At 42.7% G+C, this 15,749-nt stretch overlaps 1 protein-coding gene across 4 annotated transcripts in view; it reads right to left on the minus strand.

The window, feature by feature from the left end:
* The window catches only part of KLHL18 (kelch like family member 18), a 48,215-nt gene that overhangs the window by 24,299 nt on the left and 8,167 nt on the right, over positions 1 to 15,749 (minus strand). The window lies entirely within an intron of this gene.

Here is a 15,749-nt window from a genome sequence, read left to right on the forward strand (position 1 = left end):
TGGGTCACATTGATTCAAGGATTCTAGCTCAGGCTGTGTCACTGTCCCCTGAATTTTAGGTTTATTATCTGTGAACTGCTTCAAGAACAGGCACACAACCTCGTAAGTACCAAAGGATCCTTATCAGATTCAGATTCTATATGTTCCTCATATAATCCATGTGTTGTTCTACTACCAGTGTTGGCGATATTATATGGCTGCATGCTTTGAGGGTTTTTCATAATAAAAAAAAAAAAATCACACCAATACACACAATATTTCTTAAAATTGTTCTACAAGGCTTGTGATGAAAACCAGAAGTTTCTGGTCCCCTGATTTCTGCTCCTAAAGGCAGACTCTTTCTTGTGGTATTTCTCTCCACCTTTCTAAGTAATATACCTATAATATTATTTCTTGAGGCTTCTCAGGTGACTCAGTGGTAAAGAATCACCTGCCAATGCAGGAGAGGCGGGTTCCACCCCTGGGTTGGAACGATACCCTGGAAGGGGGAAATGGCCACTCACTCCAGCATTCTTGCCTGGGAAGTCCCACAGACAGAGGAGCCTGGCAGGCTACAGTCCATGGGGTTGCAAAAGAGTTGGACATGACTTAGCAAATAAACAACAACAATTATTTCTTGAATTTTCACTTTTGGTTATTAGCTGTGGTAGTCAGCCTTTGAACAGCTCCTAACTGACCCCTGTCTCCTGGCATCCATGTCCTTGTGCAGGCCCCACCCACAATTTCTCAGGGTCGGTCTGCATGACTGATGGAATGTAGCAGAAGTGATGATGGTAGGTCATATTCGAGGCTGGATCATAGAACACACTGGAAATTCTTCTGGTTGTGTCTCCTGGATCATGTACTCTCAGGGAAGCCAGATAACAACATATCCTAAGGAGCGGTCCGGGCTTCCCTGGTGGCTCAGATGGTAAAGAATCCGCCTGCAATGCAGGAGATCTGGGTTCAATCCGTGGGTTGGAAAGATCTCCTGGAGAAGGGAATGGCTACCCACTCCAGTATTCTGGCCTGGAGAATTCCATGGACTGTATAGTCTATGGAGTCGCAAAGAGATGGACACGACTGAGTGACTTTCACTAAGGAGAAGTCCAGACGACGGCAGACCAAGGTGACACCTGGACTGCAACCCCATGAGGGCTTCTCAATTCGTGACCCACAGAAACTGTGAGGTAATAAACATCTGATATTTTAAGTTTTGGGGTAATTTGTTATGCAGCAAAATATAACCATGATGTTATCTATTTAATTCTTATGATGGAAAATTAGGATTTTGTTCTGATGCTTTCTTCACATTACTACTCCGCTTACTCTCTCAATTTTTCTATAGAATTATGACAAATTTTGGTTAAATTAGCATTAAGAGTTGCATCATTAGGTCTATGTGAATACTATTTGTAGCCAAGCCAAGATATATACTATGATTGCATTTCTCTGTTGGTATAAAGCCTATTTTCCCTGAAGATAATAATAAAGTATTGAACTCCCTTTAATATGTTCCATCAACTACTCTATCTGTTTGTTCTTGTGATATATCTACACTAGAACTCTTTCTGGGAATTCCTTTCCCCTAATCTGTATTGGAATCCCTGTTTCTTGGATCCCATTTAATCCTCTTTTAAATTAACTGCCTTTTTCTGGTGAAAAGTGTCTTCTAGTAGAGTGTCTTTAAAAAGGTTGTACTATGAACTGTTTTTAACTCACAGCATATCTGACACCAAATGTGTTCGCTCTGTTCTCACACCAACCAATTCTCCAACTTTCCGACACCAACTGGTATCCTACAGTTCAGTTCAGTCACTCAGTCGTTTCTGACTCTTTACAACCCCATGGACTGCAGCATGCCAGCTTCTCTGTCAATCACCAACTCCTCGAGTTTGCTCAAACTCATGTCCATTGAGTCGGTGATGCCATCCAACCATCCCATCTTCTGTCATCCCCTTCTCCTCCTGCCTTCAATCTTTCCCAGCATCAAGGTCTTTTCCTATGAGTCAGTTCTTTGCATCAGGTGGCCAAAGTATCCTACAATTGAATTCAAATCTGACACCATCTACAGTTAGTGGACCCCTAACAGGTTAAGGACTCAGTTCCACCAGACTGCTCCTGCTTCAGAGGCCAACTGCAAGTCTGGGACACTCGTACTTCTAACCAATCAGCTATAAGGTCAGAAGAGTGGTGGGGTGCCCCACAATCCCCCGCTTTAGGTTTGATAATTTGCTAGAATGGTATTTTTAAGTAAGCATGACTGATTAACTCATTGCTCACTGGTGATTAACACCATCTCCAGTCCCTCTCCCCTCTCTAGAGGCAGTGAGGTGGTGCTTAAAGTGCCAAACCTCTAATCACATGGTTGGTTCTTCTGGCAACCAGCCCCATTCTGAAGCTATGGAGGGGCCCACAAAGAGTTACCTCATTAGCATAAACTCAGGTATGGCTGACTTCTCCTCTTACCCCTATTATTTAGAAAATTCTAAGGGTTTTAGAAGCTCTTGGGTTGGGAACTGGGAACAAAAGGCAAGCATTACAACAGAAGATGCTCTTATCAGCCCTACAACTCAGGAAGTTACAAGGGTTTTTGGAGCTCTGTGCCAGGAATCGGGGATAAAGACCAAATATATATTTCTTATTATATCACAACATCTAAGGGCATATGCACAAAATGCATGAAAATGTCTTCATTACCCTTAAATTTGGTTGGTATTTTAGCTGGCTATAAAACTCCGTGTTGAGAATTGTTTTGGGGGGGAGGGGCAGTGTTGTGCTCTTGGGATCTTAATTCCTCAACCAGGGATCTACCACAGGATTCACTGTGCCCTTTATAGTGAAAGTGAGGAATCCTAACCACTAGACTTCCAGGGAATTCCCCTCTTTTAGAATTTCAAAAGTATCGTTCCACTGTCTTCTAGTTTGTTACTTTCAAGAAAGTTAATGCCATTTTGAATACTAACCCTAAGTATGTGTTTTCTCTAGAGGCTTTTGGGACTTTCTCTTTTTCCTCAGAGATCTGAAACCTCATAAGGCTGCAACTTGGAGTTGATTTTCTTTTATTTACTGTGCAGCATCATTCTATAGACATTATTTCAGTTCTAAGAACATCTTTTCATACCATTTCTTTGATAATTTCCTCCTCTCTACTGTTTATTTCATCTCATATTTCCATTAGTTAGGTATCAGACCTCTTGGAATGATCCTCTATAATTTATCTCTTCTCCCTAATTTTTCATCTCTTTCATTTGGTCTATCTTCTGGGAATCTACTTAACTCTACCTTTCAATATTTCTGTGTGGTGTTTTTCATACTCGCTATCATACTTTTAACTTCCAAGAAGTCTTATTTTCTGGAGGTTCCTTTATTTTTTAAGAATCTAGTTCATCTTTTATGAATGCAATATTTTCTCTAATCTCACTCAAGATATTATAATTAAAATCTTTCTTTCTCCTTCTCCCTGTTTTTATTGTTTCCTCTGAGTTCTTTTCTCTTCTGTTTTGGACTCTGTCTTTTTATGTCCTCTAAGTGTCTCATAACACCTGGCTATCTGCTCAGACTTTTAGAAGCTGCTGGAAAGCTCTGTTTATGAGGGCTAAGCTCATGAACTTGCGCACTTCACATGAATGTAATCAGGCAAGAAGAATCTGCCATTTTTTTTGAGGGTCCCTCAAAGTAGGCAATATCTTTAGGACTTCTTCTCTGGAACTATATTTATCAGAGAAAGATCTTTCAGTCTTTTGCATGGGAGCACCTGCCTGCAAATATTCTGAAAACTGTGAGAGAGGGGAATTGTTCTACTAAGCACTGTTTATAACTTTGTCTTAAAGCCCCTATTTTCAGTTTTGCTCCATACTCCTTCCCATCTTCTGCGCTCAGTGTGCCTCTGACTCAATATCTCAGACTAAAATTTCTGTCTCCTGCGAGAGTAGGGGAGGGGCTGCAGGCACCTGTTTTTCACACAGACTTTCAACTAATCTTCCTGTTTTCAGTATCTGGTTTCTCCAGTTCTGGAGCTAATCCAGGGTTCCGCATTACAAACCCTCTTTCTTGTTAGTTTCTCTCCCCGGACCTCCAGCAGGAACTTTCAGTTCCTCAGGTCCACTAAGTTCATCACACTTGCTTCTTGGCTTCCACATTCCCATGACCTCTCATTTGCTGATCTTTCTTCTCCCTCTTCTGTGTGCTGAGTTGTGTCTGACTTTTTGCAACTCCATGGACTGTCGGAGAAGGCACTGGCACCCCACTCCAGTACTCTTGCCTGGAAAATCCCATGGACGGAGGAGCCTGTAGGCTACAGTCCACGGGGTTGCTAAGAGTCGGACACGACTGAGCAACTTCACTTTCACTTTTCCCTTTCATGCACTGGAGAAGGAAATGGCAACTTACTCCAGTATTCTTGCCTGGAGAATCCTAGGGACGGCGGAGCCTGGTGGACTGCCGTCTATGGGGTCGCACAGAGTTGGACACGACTGAAGCGACTTAGCAGCAGTAGTAGCAGCAGCAGCAGCATGGACTGTAGCCCATCAGGCTCATCTGTCCATGTGATTTCCCAGGCAAGAATACTAGAGTGGGCTGCCATTTCCTCCTCCAGGCAATCTTCCTGATCCAGAGATCTAACTGGGTGTCTCCTGCACTGGCAGGTGGATTCTTTCCCACTGAGCCACCCAGGGAGCCCCCTTCTCCCTCTTACTATCATTTTAATGGTATTACAGGAAGGAATGGAGGATAAAATGTGTATTCAACTTGCTGTGTTAAACTGTTGAGCATTTATTTTTCATATAGAAAGTAAACAGAAGACAAAAGAACAAGCTGTATGTGCATGAACTGGGTGACCTGATTTCCCAAAAAAGCTCAGCTGAAGAGATGACAGGCCTATCTTGGGATATGCTAGCCAGATTACATCTGAATTCCGTGCTCAGTGAAGGGGAACAACTAATTTGTTTTTAGGTGATGGCACCTACATGCATTTGAAAAATAGCTGTACCTACACCTAAACAATATAATTTATGTGGTCCACAGACTGGTGCAGGTGTTGATTTGAGGGCCCTTTGCAACAATTCCGCAGGATCCCTTTAGCATGGGAACCCCTGCCCCAGATGTACCTGGAGATCCCTCCTAGTTCCCTCTTCCCATTTTCTTCCTTGGAAAGACTAAGAAACCTTTCATTCCTGACTCTGCCCAGGTATCTTTGGATCAGCACACAGAGAGTGCAGCATGACACCACGAACTCTGTTCCTGTCAAAGGCAGGTGAGACTCAAGATTCAACTAGTTGCTTATTCAAGCAGGAAAAGCAGCAGGGCAAAATCTGAGTTGGGAGTAATCCAAGACAGGCATCCCCAAAGAAAGCAAAAGCTACACCTAGAAGAGATTTCTGTTTGATGGGAAACATTTTGATACTACTGCTCCTACCTTCAAGGAGCCCACAATAAACATAAATAAAACAGTAAGCGAACAGTTAAGTGCCTTGCCTGTGCAGAAAGAATCCCCTTGGGATCAGTGGGGTTTAAGACTAAGCTTTTAGGCAGTCACAAGAGATGTTAAAATTGCATGACAAGCAGTAATTCACAATTTCACTAAAGCACACATTTGAATCATAAAAGCTTTGAATCTTGTGGGTAAGGATGAGCTTATGAAAATGAGTAGGCATGGGTTAATCTGTAAAATTCCTTCTGGCTAGAAAGTCAATAATTGTCTCTTTAAGAGAGACAGTTATCATGGTAGATAAGAACAGATACTCTGGAACTAAATTACCAGCTAAATTATTAATTACTCTGGGTTCAAATCTAGGTTCTGCCACTTACTAGCAGTGTAACCCTGGGCTAGTCACTTAACTTCATTGCCTCAGTTCACGAATCTGCAAAAGTGGGGTAAATAGTACCTCCCTCATGGGGTTATTATGAGGATTATATTGGCATTTAATGCGAGGCATTTAAAACAGTGCATGGCACATATGATGTGCTACATAAGTGCTAGAGAGAGAGAGAGAAAGAAAAGAAAGAAAGAAAGAAAATGTCCTTACATTGAGAATTTCACAGAAGTTATTTTTAATTCTTTTAAAGAAAGGGTCAACAAACCATGGTTATGGGCCAAAATCTGGCCTGCCTGCCTCTTGTTTTTGTGCTAAGTATAGGTTTTACATTTTTAAATGGTTGAAAAAAATCAAGCCTCACATTTCATGACATGTGAAAATCATATAAAATCCAACTTTCAGTAACCATATATAAAGTTTTTGTTTTTGAATACAGACATGCCCATACAATAGCAAAGCTGAGTAGCTGTGATAGTGACCAATGGCCTGCAAAACCAAAAATATTTACTACCTGCTTCTTTACAGAAAAAGTTTGCTGACCTCTGCTCTAGTCACAGGAAACAAATATTATGAAGAGGGAGGTGAACACATTCTCTAGAAAGGGAAAGATGCTGATCACTTATTTAAGACACCACCCCATGCCCCACCCACATCACAACTGATTTTCAGAGATTCTGCTGCTGAGCTAGAATGAACTGTCTACACCTTGTGGAACCCAACACTGAGATACAGTGTCTAATACAAAAACACTTGTTCCTTTCGAAAAGGAAGTGAGCCCAGCCTGAAATAGAGGCATTCACACAGGAGTCATGAATGGCCTGTATGGGCCTGCTACCACCAATTGCCTTTTTTCTTTTTAAACTTCAGTCTCTTAACCATAGTTACACAATCAATCATCCTTTCTCCAACACCCCTATGGAGTTTCAGTGCTAATTAGCCTCAGCATATAATGCAGCCTTGTCCCTCAGCAATGCAGGAGGTGGACTGCCTGGAGATGCCCTGAAGCACTTGCCTTCAGACCTCAGGAACCTACCAATCCCCCATGTTATTCAGCAACCACCCAGCACAAAGCCAGTTAGGCCCAGCTGTCCACCCAAACCAAAATCTTATTCACGTGTCAGACAAGTAAGGCTACTCCATGTTTGAGATGTGAAGCCTCAGTCTTAAGCGTGATACTTTTCTGTTCTTATCAGCCCAGTGGACTTCAAACTCCTCGAGGTAATAAGGGTCTTGCACATCCCCTAAATAGTTCAGTAAATATTTATTGAAATTAAAATACCAACTCCATCCTTGATGGCTACACAGAAAATCAATGAATCTCTGTAAAAATAAAGTAAATATGGTAGAAAAAAATGGCAGTTTCACTAAAAATGACAGTCAAAATGGACCACAGGTTCCTTCAGTTAAATTTAGAAAAGGATATGGAAGACTGAGCAGGGGGCATTGTGAATCTTCTACTCATTTCCTTCAAAACTTTCTTACATATATAAGTAGATACAGTAAATCTTCAAATAACCACAACGCTTGATGGCTAGTACAAAAACAATCTATCATGAATATTATTATCAACTAGATATAAGATGATTTCTATATAGCTATGTAATATAAAGTTTTTAACTATGTATTAATAATGTTTAAGAATATATTTACTATGAATCCTCTGTAATAATACAATGATGATGAGAACAGCTCCAGGTAACAAGGAGCTGGCGGGTGCTCCATCAATGTCCGCGTGTGATGAAGCAGTCTGCGGTGGGAGGAGGAGGCTGACCACACAGGGCAAGAGTCCTGGCAGCACTTCAGTCCCCCATCTTTTCTCCTGTTTGATTACATGAGACAATGAATGACTGGTCTAGATTGCTGAGGCTGGTTCTGCTATTAAGAGTTAAGAGTTCTGAGCACTGTGGTCTGGAGAAAGCCCTGGAAAATGCAAGAAAGGGGGACCTTCCTTCCTAGTCTTAACAAATGGGCTCTACCTAAATGTGGTTTCAGCTCTGACTGGCCCCTGGTGGCTAACTCGAGGCTCCCGCTCAGCTCACCAGTTAGGTCTTCAAGGACCCCATGTGTGAAAACATCATGGTGACGGCATCTGCTGCAGGCATCAAAGGACAGAGCAAACACAGTGCTGTATTGACTGGGAACACACTGCAGGGGATGCAGAAAAGGTCGGAAGCTATCTGCCTCAAAGATAACTCATTTTTTGAATCGGGGAAAATATCCTGACTCTGGACAGGGATAACCAAACCCAGCATCTGATTGCCTATCGTAACTGGGGCATGTGACCTTCCTGAGGTCAGATGGACAGGAACTAGGGCCACTTGGTGTCCTCCTCTGTAAGTGTGAACTGTGGATTCTGGAGCAATGTTACTCCTAGCTCACTTTCCCCTCTCCCCCTCACCCACCAAAATGAGACCCTGATCATTATAACAGCCCTAGAGCTAATAAGGAAATTGATTTTGTAATTTTGAAAGTCCAAAAAAGAAGGTCTCCAGGCTGAGACCTGGAGAATTCCACCAATCATTTAAAAAAGAACTAATACCAATTCTAAACAATCTCTTATAGAAAACAGGAGAGAAGGGGACAACTCAAACTGAAGTCAGTATTAGCCTAATACTTAAACTAGACAAAAGAGAGTACAAAAAGAGAGGGAACTAGAGACCAATATCCCTCAGGAATATAGACGCAAAAACCTTTAACAAAATACTAGCAAACAGAATTCAGTGATATACAAAAAGAATTAATCATATACTGCAACCAAGTAGGGTTTATTTTAGGGATCCAAAGCAGATTCAATATTCAAATCTTAATCAATATAATCCACCCTAAAAACAGGTTAGAAGAAAAACAAATCACATGACCTTCTCAATCAGGGATGTACAACAGAAAAAGCATTTGACAAAATTCAACACCTATTCATGATAAACACTCTAAAAACACTAAGAATAGGGGGAGTTGCCTCAACTTGATAAAGAACATCTACAAAAGACCTTTCGCTAACTTCATAGTTAATGGTAAAAGACTGAATACTCTTCCCTAAGAAGAAGAAAACGGCAAGGTTGTCTACTCCTACCATTGCTATTATACACAGTCCTGAAAGTTCCAGCCAGTGCAGTAAGGTAACAAAATGAAATAAAAGGAATACACATCAGAAAATAAGAAATAATAATATCCTTATTTGCCAATGACACAATGGTCTATGTACAAAATCCAAGGCAGTCTACCAACCGCCACAGCCCCCTCCCCACAAAAAAAAAAAAATGCCCAACACCACCCAGAAATAACCTAGAACCAATGAGTAAGTTCATCAAGGTCACAGTATGTAAGCCCCAGGACACGATATCATCATAGAAAATCAACTGTATTTCCACATACTATCAATTAACATGTGTAAGTTAAAATCTAAAATATAATTACATAATTGCTCAAAAAAATTAAATAATGCGAATCTAACAAGTCAAGTTAACAGGGTTGATATGCTACAAAATGCTAATGAAAGACATCAAAGATCTAAATAAATGGAGAGACATACTGTGTGCAAGGATTACAAGACTCAACACAATAAAGATGCCACTTCTCCCCAAATTAGTGTGCAGATTTAATGCAATTCCTACCAAAATTCCAGCAAGTCTTTTTATAGCTATAAACAAGATTATTCCAAAATTTATATGGAAAGACAAAGGAACTAAAATAGCTAAAGCAGTTTTGAGCAAAAAATAAGTGCAAAGGGCCAAACAAGCACATGAAAAGATGTCTAACATCATTAGTCATCAGGGAAATGTAAATCAAAACTGCAACGAGATACTAGTTCACACTCATGAGGATAGCCATTATTAGAAGAAAAAAAAAAGGAAGAAAAGAAAGAAAAAGAAAAATCAAACAGAAAATACCAAGTGTCGATGAAGATGTGACAATACTGGGACCCGTGTGCACTGCTGGTGAGCTGCAAAATGGCGCGGCTACAACAGAAAGCAGTCTGGTTGTTTCTCAAAAAGTTAAACATGGAATAACAATATGACACAGCAGTCCCACTCCTAGGTATATATCTGAAAGAACTGAACGCAGAGTCTCAAAGATTTATTTGCACACGCGTGTTCACAGCACCAGTTTTCACAGTGGCCAAAAGATGGAAACAACCCAGGTGCCCATCAATAGATAAATGGATAAATAAAATGTGGCATATACACATAACAGATCACCATTCAGCCCTAAAAAGGAAATCAAGAAAAAGATAAGCCACAGATTGGAAGGAACTATTTGTAAAACACATGTCTGAGAAAGGAAAGGGAAAGGGAAAGGGAAGTCGCTCAGTCGTGTCCGACTCTTTGCGACCCCGTGGACTGTAGCCTACCAGGCTCCTCCGTCCATGGGATTCTCCAGGCAAGAATACTGGAGTGGTTTGCCATTTCCTTCTCCAGGGGATCTTCCCGACCCAGGGATTGAACCCAGGTCTCCCGCATTGGAGGCAGACGCTTTAACCTCTGAGCCACCAGGGAAGTCCTTGTCTGAGAAAGGACTGTTATTCAAAAGATGCAAGAAACTTTTAAAATCCAACAGTAAGAAAACAGTTGAATTTAAAAATGGGCAGAAGACTATAACAGACATCTCCCCAATATAGATGGCAAAAAATAAGTGTATTAAGTAAGCATATTAAGACACACCACACCATGTCATCAGGGAAATGCAAATTAAAACAACAAAGTAATAACACATATCCACTAGAATGGCCAAAATCCAGACCACTGCCAACACTGAACGCTGGCAAAGATGCGGAGGAACAAAAACGCTCATTCATCACTGGTGGGAATGTAAACTGGGACAGCTACTTTGGAAGACAGTTTGGAACCTTCTGACAAAGCTAAGCATATTCTTAGCATGTAATCCGGCAATCACGCTCCCTGGAATTTTCCCAAAGGAGTTAAGAAAAGAGCTATTAAGCCACGAAAAGACATAGACGATCCTTAAATACATATTTAAGTGAAAAGAAAAAATCTTTAAAAGGTATATAATATATGCATTCAACTACCTAACATTCTGGAAAAGGCAAGAACTATGGCGATAGTACAAGGATCACTGGTTGCCAGGGGTTAGGGAGGGACCAACCGGTGGAGCACAGATGGTTTTCCGGGCAATGGAATTACTCTGTGATATAATGGTGGACATGTGTCATTCATTTCTCAAAAACCTTGGAACATACAACACCAAAAGTGAACCCTAATGTAAAGTACAGACTTTGGGTGATACTGATGTGTCGATATAGGCTTATTGATCATAACAAGTATACCACTTGGGTGCAGGATACTGATAGTGGGGAGGCTCTGTGGGCAGTGAGAATAGGGAGTGTATGGGAAACCTCTGTCTTCAGTTCAGTTATGCTGTGAACCTAAAACTGCTCTAAAAAAAAAAAAGACTTTTTAAAAAGGGGGATGAAATTCTAATACACACTACAACATGGATGAACCTTGAAAACATTATACTAAGTGAAATAAACCAGGTACAAAAGGACAATGTTATATGATTCCACTTACATGAAGGGTGTAGAATCGTGAAAACCACATGGACAAGAAAATACTGGGTTCTGCAGGAAGTTTGTTTGGGTTTTTCCATAAGATGTAATGGAAAAACTCAAACAAACTTTTTGGCCAGCCCTATAAATCGAAGGAAACCAGGATCTGGGGGGAGGGGCGTTGGGGACTTGTCACTCCATGTTTATAGAGTTCTGCTTCAACTGATGAAAAAGTTTCCAAAATAAACAGTGGGACTGGCTATATAAACATTGCAATTGCATCTAATGCCACTGAATTGTATGCTTAAAAATGGTTCAAATGGGGGAAACAGGTAAAATAAAATAAATAAAGGGGGAGGAGTAACTCTCCCCATTTCACTATTTGTCACACATAAAGCTAGAGTAAGCACAACAGGACTGGAGCAGAGTAGAGACAGCAACCAATGAAAGAATGGAGAACCCAGAACAGCCCCCCCAGGGACAGCCAGCTGATTCCTGACAAACATACAAAAGCATCTGCATACCTCAAATGGGAGAGACAGTCTTTTTAGCAAATAGGACTGGAGCAATTGGACACTCTTAGGGAAAAAAAAAAAAGAACTTCGATAAACACCTTGGTTTTTACAAAAATTAACTGATATCTTGAGAGCAAGCCAGCAAGTGGGAAATTCAGGAAGCATTTCTGTTACAATCTTGAATAACCGTTTCTTCTTTGGGAAACCTCAGTTTTTGCTCTTAAGACCGTCGACTGACTGGATGAGTCCACCCCATTTTGGAAGGTAATCTGCTCTACTCTTAAGTTTACTTTTCAAACATTAATCACACCTTAAAAATATATGCTCATAGCAACATCTAGACTGGTTGTTTGCTCAAACAACTGGGCACCACAGCCTAGTCAAGCTGACACACAAAATTAACCATTTCACTCAAACAAGCTGGCAGGAATGTAAGATGGTACAGTTACTCTGAAAAACAATTTGGCGATTTCTTCTAGAACTGAAACTCAATTTACCATGTGGCATGGCAATTGTACTCTTGGGCATTTATCCCGGAGAAATGAAAACTGACATTTATACACAATCCTATAAATGAATGTTCACAGCACCCTTTCTCGTAATACGTGAAAACTGGAAAGAACCTAAAGGTTCAGTGGGTGAATGGTTAAACAAAATGTGGTACATCCATCCACATCATGGAACACTCCTTGGATCTATTAAGGAACAAACTATTGATACAACAAATTAGATGCCCCTCAAATGCATTATGCTGAGTGAAAAAAAGCCAATCTCAAAGGTCACATACTCTGTGATTCCATTTTATATAACATTCTTGAAATGAGAGGTGGGGAACAAACTAGCAGTTGCCAGCAATTAGGGATGGTGGGCGGGAGGGAGGTGGATGTGATGATGAAGGCGCAGCACAAGGGACATCTGTGACATCATGGGGCAGCTCTGCACCGAGGACGTGGAGGTCACTGGTAACCCTGACAAGAGCAAACGGTGGTTCCCTGACATGATGAACTTACCTATCCTATTAAAACACGAGTTCTACCAAAGGAGCAATATTTCTCGTGTTTCCTGGGATTGTCTAGCAATTAACACTCCTTATATGTTGAATGAATGAAGCCTGTGAATAAACCAACTCAATTTAAAATTGAGTCTGGTCATGTCACGCCCCATTTTGTTGAGCTCCCTACTGCCTGCTGCTGCTGTCGCTTTAGTTGTGTCTGACTCTTTGCGACCCCATGGACTGCAGCCTACCAGGCTCCTCCGTCCACGGGATTTTCCAGGCAAGAGTACTAGAGTGGGGTGCCATTGCCTTCTCCGCACCTACTGCCTGAGTCAGATCCAAATTCTAAACTGGCCCCCATCTACCTAACCAGTTTTATGCTTCACCATGGCCTCTCCTCTAGGCTTCCCTGGTGGCTCAGACGGTAAAGAATCTGCCTGCAATGCAGGAGGACCAGGGTTCAATCCCTGGGTGGGGAAGATTCCCCTGGAGAAGGGAATGGCTACCGACTCCGGTATTCTCGTCTGGAGAATTTCACGGACAGAAGAGCCTGGCAGGCTACAGTCCATGGGGTCGCAGAGTCAGACAAGACTGAGCGACTCACACTTTCATGCCTCTCTTCTGAGCTGCTGCCAATTCCCTTACATGGCCCTATTCCCTTGCCTGGATTCTTATTCCTTACTTTTCTGCCTGGTGATTTACTCCTCAGCCTCTGAAGATCCAGCTCAAACGCTCCCCTTCCTCTGAGGGGCATCCCTGACTCCCAGGCAGTCGGCTCCCCAGTTCCCGCAGCATCTGATACGAGCCTCCAGCACAGAAGACACCACACTCTGTTGCCCCTAGTGAATGTCTCCCCCTCCAGGCTGAAGAATCTTCCCACGGAAAGGAAAGGTTGAATCCTAGCACTTAACACAGGGCTCATTCTTGAGTCTGCAGAATGAATCCTAAAATGATTTCATCTAAAAGGTGAGAGCTCTCAGTTCTTCATCTGGGGTACAAGTCACACGACTTTTGATGAGTTTCACCTCATCTTTCTGGCTCAGGGCTGGGGGAGCCAGTGGGAGGAAGACACTGGCCCTTGACTAAGGAGAGCCTAAGCAGCGTTACTCTCTGACCTTATCTGAAATTCATCAGCTGACATAAAAGCCTCAAGGAAAAGAGGATAAAGCTTGGGGCCAACCGGCGGAGGGCTTGCCTCCCACGCTAACAGTGCATCTTGGACCCTAGAAGAAATAAACAAGACTCGCTGCAGTTGTCTGGTTCAAGGCCATGTCTAACAAGGGGGTGGGGCTGTGTCCCTGGATAGCTTGCCTGCCGGCCCCAGACAGGGGCAGAAGGATGCTCATCCCACTATAAGCAGAAATGTTTAGTCCTCACAAACGCACGGGGCTGGGAATGAGACAAGTACAACAGAACGCATGGAACTGGTTCAGTCTGGGGTTCTGATGCCATTTTAAAGCACATTCTGTGAATGGATAGCCAACAAGGACCTACTCTACAGCACATGGAACTTTGGTCAGTATTGTGTGGTGGCCTGGATGGGATGGGAGTTTGGGGGAGACCGTATATGTATAGGTATGTATATGTATGGCTGGGTCCCTTTGCTGCACATCTGAAACTATAACACTGTTTGTTAACTGGCTAAACCCCAATTCAAAAAATGGCTTCCCTGATACCTCAGTTGGTAAAGAATTCGCCTGCAATGCAGGAGACCCCAGTTCAATTCCTGGTTCTGGAAGATCCGCTGGAGAAGGGATAGGGTACCCACTCCAGTATTCTTGGGCTTCCCTTGTGGCTCAGCTGGTAAAGAATCTGCCTGCAATATAGGAGATCTGGGTTTGATCCCTGGGTTGGGAAGATCCCCTGGAGAAGGGAAAGGCTACCCACTCCAGTATTCTGGCCTGGAGAATACCAGGGACTGTATGGTCCATGGGGTCGCAAAGAATCAGACATGACTGAGCAACTTTCACTTTCACCAATACAAAATAAAAAATTAACAATAACAAAAAAATGCACAGTGTGAAACCCTCTGTGATGAAGCTTGGGTCTCTCCGCTTTAGGGGGCCCCACTGGGTAAGTGATTCAGGAAGGGGGTGAGGGAGGAAGTGGCTGACCAGCTAGCACTAAAAAAAGACCTGGGGCTACGGTCCCATGGAATGAGCCAGTCAAGAGCTGGCTAAACATTCAGGCCTGTCCCCACCTCTTTCAAACCCACCTCCGCCTCACCCGCGTCCAGTAGGGAAGGATGGGAGGAAAAAGAGAGACAGGAGGGAGGAGCCTTCAGAAACCACTGAACATCTAACCATGCCAACCACATTCAATCTGCAAATGTTTCTCACCAGCTCAGACGCCTGACTGTGAGAATTCAAGGAGTTCAGTCAGCATTCCACCCACCTCCCCAATTGCACCTTCCGCCTGGCTCCCCCATGTCTTATTTGCTCAAGGAACATCCTGCATACACACCTGCAAGCCTGCGCCCTTGAACTGGCTCTCCCCAGGCTGGAATGCCTCTTCCCACCATGTCTGTCTGTCAAAGTCCTATTCATCTGGCAAGGTATCAACGAGACACCATCCTCTCGACGAAACCATCACAAACCCTCTGAACTGGAAGTAACTGCCATCCCTCAGGCCTCTGGTGATACTGGTGCAGTTACAGAATTTACCACACTCTGCCTTGTCTCACAGTTAACTGATGGCTATCTATTTCCCCTACCAATCTTTAAAGGCCAAAGAAAGGGGCTGACTCCCACCCATGGCAGGGTGCCTCACACACGCAGCAAAGCATCACGCACAGCTAAATGCACTGCAACAATATGCTGACTGAAGGAGAATCTCCAACCTAACGCCAGAGGCCCTGGAGGGGAATTCAGCAAACACTTTTGAGAACTTGAAACATGCCAAGGACAGTGTTAGATAATATATGCTTCCAAAGCTCAATGTCT

Source organism: Giraffa tippelskirchi, chromosome 9 (genome assembly GCF_054371585.1).
Source record: "Giraffa tippelskirchi isolate mGirTip1 chromosome 9, T2T-mGirTip1v1.2.pri, whole genome shotgun sequence".
NCBI classification, from domain to species: Eukaryota; Metazoa; Chordata; class Mammalia; order Artiodactyla; family Giraffidae; genus Giraffa; species Giraffa tippelskirchi.